The sequence below is a fragment of the Xiphophorus hellerii genome, chromosome 8 (genome assembly GCF_003331165.1).
Source record: "Xiphophorus hellerii strain 12219 chromosome 8, Xiphophorus_hellerii-4.1, whole genome shotgun sequence".
In the NCBI taxonomy this organism is placed as follows: Eukaryota; Metazoa; Chordata; class Actinopteri; order Cyprinodontiformes; family Poeciliidae; genus Xiphophorus; species Xiphophorus hellerii.
Window position 1 is genome coordinate 29,572,505 of NC_045679.1, and position 5,375 is coordinate 29,577,879.

The 5,375-nt window shown below is 40.2% G+C and overlaps 1 long non-coding RNA gene across 1 annotated transcript; it reads left to right on the plus strand.

Moving 5' to 3' along the window:
• The first annotated feature begins 3,146 nt into the window (after window positions 1–3,146).
• On the plus strand, window positions 3,147–4,255 carry LOC116723845 (uncharacterized). Its single transcript, XR_004340046.1, has 2 exons — window positions 3,147–4,061; window positions 4,149–4,255. It is a non-coding gene; the product is annotated as an uncharacterized LOC116723845 (long non-coding RNA).
• Window positions 4,256–5,375: the final 1,120 nt, after the last annotated feature.

A 5,375-nucleotide genomic window follows, 5' to 3' on the forward strand; every position in this document is an offset into this window, starting at 1 on the left:
GTGTTAAAGGTACAATACTTGGTACTGCTTTCATCCAGCTTTACTTGCCAGAACCCTTGTGCTGCATCCAACTTGGTGAAATATCTTGCTCCAGCCATCTCACTGATTATTTCCTCTCGAGTGGGTATTTGATAATGTTCTCTCCTGATGTTCTCATTTAGATCCTTTGGATCCATGCATATTCTCAATTCTCCATTCTTCTTCTTGGTAATCACTATGGAATTAACCCAATCGGTGGGCTCTTCCACTTTCTGAATGACTCCCAACCTGGTCATTCTGTCCAACTCATTTTTCAACTCCTCTCGCAGTGGTGCTGGAATGCGACGTGTAGCATGCACAACAGGTTGAGCGCCCTCTCTCAGCTGAATCTTGTATGTGCAGGGTACAGCACCTAATCCTTGAAAAACATCCTCATAATCCTGAAGCATTGCATCAACAGGGTTATTAGATTCATTCAATTCAGTGTTTATGTGATACACTCTTTTCACCAGTCCAAGTTCTTCACATGATTTATCACCTAAAAGTGACTCACGATCTTCTTTTACAACTGAGAAGAACACAAGATGTTTTGTTCCTTTAACTGTCACATTCAGCTGACATGTGCCAATGCACTCAATTGATTGTCCATTATAGTCTCTCAGACCCGACTTTATGTCTTTTATATGAGGTTTTACTTGCATTTCTTTTATATCAGACATGCTAATGAGATTCGCCTTAGCACCTGTGTCCAATCTGAACTGAACTGTGGTTCCATTTATTAACAAAGGAATTGTCCATTTCTCATCTCTGTCAACACACTGCACTTTTTCTGACTCATTTTCACAATTCACAACACCAATAAAGAATGTGTCACTTAGGTCAGTTTCCTCTACTAAGTTTACACGATTCCTCTTCCTTTCTTCTTTCCTCTTCATAAAGCATTGCTTTGCAAAATGATTCTTTCCATGGCAATTTAAACACTGCTTACCATAAGCAGGACATCGTCTCACTTTATGCCGTGATCCACAGCGCTTACAGTCGATAACGGTTTCCTCCGGCAGCTGCCTCCTCAGTGCATTGCGTTTTTTCTGGCAGGACACCACTCCTACCGCCGCTGCTCCGTCACTGAACCGTGAAGTAGTTCCTGTTGAAAGTTCAGAAAATGTCCTCACTTGCTGCAGAGACAGTTCGCTCGCCCGACACATCTTTACAGCTGTTTCCAGGGTCAGTTCCACTTCTCTCAGCAGTCTTTCTCTGAGCTTCCCATCACGTACACCAAAGACGATCTGATCTCTGATCATCGAGTCCTTCAGCAGGCCAAAATTGCATGACTGAGCTTTTACTTTCAGATCTGTCAGAAAGTTATCGAATGGTTCATGCTGAGTCTGCATTCGGGAACGAAACACGTATCTCTCATAACATTCATTCTTCTTAGGTGAACAATGATCATCAAATTTACTTAGCACAACATCCAACTTTTCTTTGTCGTCTGGTTCATCAAACACAAATGTGTTGTAGACTTCCAAAGCCTGCGCTCCCGCTATGGTCAGCAACATCGCTACCTTTCTTGGCTCCGGCTTTGACTCCAAACCCATTGCGGCGACATATAGTTGAAAGCGTTGTTTGAAGGCACGCCAATGCTCATCCACGTTTCCCGTCAGCTTCAAGCTCTCCGGTGGTTTCAGCTCCATGGTCGGCCTTTCAATCCCACTCCTGACACCATGTTATATTCGTGTTTGATAATGACCAGGCGTCTTGTAATGCTCAGACACTTTTATTAAAGTCTCCTTTCATGCATCTGCTCACACAGGTTTCTTACAGGCATGTCACCCAAGACTCTCTAACTCTGTTGTTCTATTCTTTACATTTATGCATTCACATGAACTCATGATCGCCACCTAGTGGGCATAAGTATAATTCATTCAATCATCAGCGTTTGACAGTTGGTAGAGCCGAAGCAGATCTCCTTGAGCGGCTGTACTTGTTAGCGGTTGGTGGGTTCCTCAGCAGACCCATCAGACGGCGGGTGAAAACACAGCAACTACATGGGATAACCACAGAGGAGACCAACTCTGTGGTTATCCCACGGAGATGGAACTGGGCTTCCACATGCTGGAACCATGGTTCTGGATCGTGCTGCCAGAATTCTGGAAGCTTGATAATGGCAGCAAAAACAGAAGCGGCGGCTGGAGCAACGGCTGCCTGGCAAGAAACTGGGTCCGAAACCACAGCTGGCGGAGAAACGGCGGTGTTCTATCAGATAGCCATACATGTCAGAATAGCATACATATGGTAAGAGCGCATGCGCACGCATGCGCATTCTGCAGGAGGTCCGCGATATTGAGAGGAGTCGTCAGCTTGTCATACGCGAGAAGAGACACAATAAAAAGTAAGTAAATAAATTAAATTTAATACTCATACGCGAGAAGAGACACAATAAAAAGTAAGTAAATAAATTAAATTTAATGCTGCTGCAGCTGCAGTAAACTACAAAACACGCCCTGTTTAAATTCACGTCCCCCAGTTCCTTGATATTTTTGGGTTGGATAACATGTCTGCTAACTTGGATAGCATGTCGTGTATGTGATATGTTAACCTGAAAAGCCTTCATGTTCCGGAGTAAGACAGGGAAGTATACTGTCCTCTCACCTTTTTAACATCTACATAGATGAACTTAATGTTGGCATCCACCGTTACCAACATTAAATGAATCAGACGTATGAAAACGCAATTTTTACCCACACTGAAACTGGGGCAAAACCAGTGTTTCACTTTTGAAACAAATCCTTATCTTCATTAATGTATATGAAAAGCGTTCATGTTAATTTTGTTTTTTATGTGCTTTACATTTACACATATTTAGTTTATGCAAATTGAGGTTGTTTTTGGAACATGAAGGCTTTTCAGGTTAACGGATCACATACACGAGTACAGCCACCTGGGTTATGTATTAGTCACTGTCAGTGTGACTTTTGCCTCAATTAATAAAAGACAGGAGATGTTCTTGAGTCACTTGAAGTCCCTGTGTTCACCAGGCGTTGCCAGGAAGGACATGGCATCCACCAGTGTTGTCAATAAAAAATTGGGATCTCTCAATTGCATTTAAACTCGCTGTTGTGTTTTCTGCAGTATTTCAAGAATTGCATTGTTGGATGCACATGCATAAATATGTTGATTACAAGGTTTTTTTGTATTAAATCGGAATAAAAAAGGATGGATATGAAGAAGCTTTCACTACAAACTTTTTTTAATTTATTTTAATTTTGTATTTCTTGTCCTAAGAGCTGATATTTCACAGAAATGTCATAATATTGCAGCACCAGTTGGCGTGTTTAGTAGCAGGAGTAGGTGTGTTTTGTTGTGTACGCAGCTGCAGCAGGGTATTATTATATATTTGAACAATTTGCAGTGTCTAATGAATTGTCTTGTTTAAATGCTTGTTGATGCAATTTACATGTTTTCTTGTGTCATTTATAGCAAACATGGAGTGCAAATGGGGGGAAGTCTTCAGTTTTATTTCTGAAGGCTCCTACCCATTGACACTCAACAGAGGGCAGAGGCAAACTTTAAGAAAGTATGCCGAAAAATTTACCACTGGCTGAATGTTCGGAGATTTATAGCTTTGGACAGCTATGATTCTAAGAAGTTTTTGGTCAGAACACATGAAATTTTATTAATGTTGGGTATTAAGAACCAGTTCCACTGTTCAGGGAACTGTGGAAGTCTGTGTGAAACCTGTTGATCTGTTTTGTTAATATTCTAACAATCAAAAACACAAGATGGCTTAGGAGCATATCACCGAATTTTTCATTCCAAACGGAACAAATTTTCCCTTAGGCTATACCGGAACAGTCCAAAGCATTAAAAAAATCCAAAGATATATGACATACTAAATTGCAGTATTTTCTGTTATGTACTAGTATAACATGATGGCTTGTCAACAGAATATAAAGAGGTAGTACTTGACTATTTTTGGTAAAGTACACTCTAAATGCCTTTATTTGTTCCCAGACAAGGTGGAAGAGTACTGTGTGGAATGCAATATGCTTCACTGTAATGCTTCAGAGAACATCATTGACATGGTAAACAACTAAACTGTACAACTTAACGCTTCAAACACATTACACTTGCTAACTCATAACTGTTTTCTTTTTCTGTCCACTTCACAGATACAGTGTGACTGCTGCTCAAGGTGGACACACAAAGAATGTGCCACAGACATGGGTGACATGTTCAAATGTAAAAAGTGTAACTTAAATTAAACAGTTTTACCCCACCAGTGACAGTGTGGATTATTAAAAATACAGAAGTAAAATGTTCTACATTAAATATAGTACATCATACAACTGATGTCATTGGTATTAATCAGGAAGTCATACAGTGGCTAATAAAGTGTATGGCAATCCGACAGGTTAAGAGATGCATCAGGAAGTCATACAGTGGCTAATAAAGTGTATGGCAATCAGACAGGTTAAGAGATGCATCAGGAAGTCATACAGTGGCTAATAACAAAGTGTATGGCAATCCGACAGGTTAAGAGATGCATCAGGAAGTCATACAGTGGCTAATAAAGTGTTATTACATTAGCAGCTTTATGACGATCTAACACCGTTTTAATAAAGATGATTAAATATAAAATATGGTGAAATTGCCGTTGTTCTGTCAGATAGCCATACGCTGTCAGGATAGCACACATGCAGTCAGTACGCATGCCCGCGCATGCGCATTAAGAAGTCCGACCGTCAGTGGAGTTGTCAGTTCAGCATACGCAACAAGTTATGACGAAAATAAGTCATTAAATTGTTTATAATATGACATAATATGATAACTAGATAAATATACATGCGTTGTCATGGTTTCAAAGTGTATTTAAAGCAGGTCTGGCTGCAGCTGCAGTCAATTACAACACAGGCCCGTGTAAAACTCATTAACCTACTTAACCGCTAAGTCAGGATGCCATATAACTGTTAATAACAAAGTGTATGATGATCTACGTCATGATTCTATGTTGCTGATTAAATAAAATCATATGGTAATGACAACGTATACATGTCTGAGCTAAGCGTATGACTATCTGACAACGTATGCTGATCTGACAGATATAGCCATCAGTTTGTCATACGCGTATGACGATCTGACAACGCATGGCTATCTGACAGAACAGCGGCAGCATCTGGTGAGTTCTTGTTAAAAAACATGTTCAGATGTTCGCAGATGTTCGGGGTCACCAAAGTGGAAGTCAGCAGAAAAAGCCGAAAAAATTATTTGAGCCTTGTTTATTCTCAATGTCTTGCAATCAAAACCAAAAATAGAATGTAGTACAACCATTGGTTTCTTCTCACCTCACCCTCTCCCCTTCACAATAAGTCTATACATTCGGGTATGAAATATATATA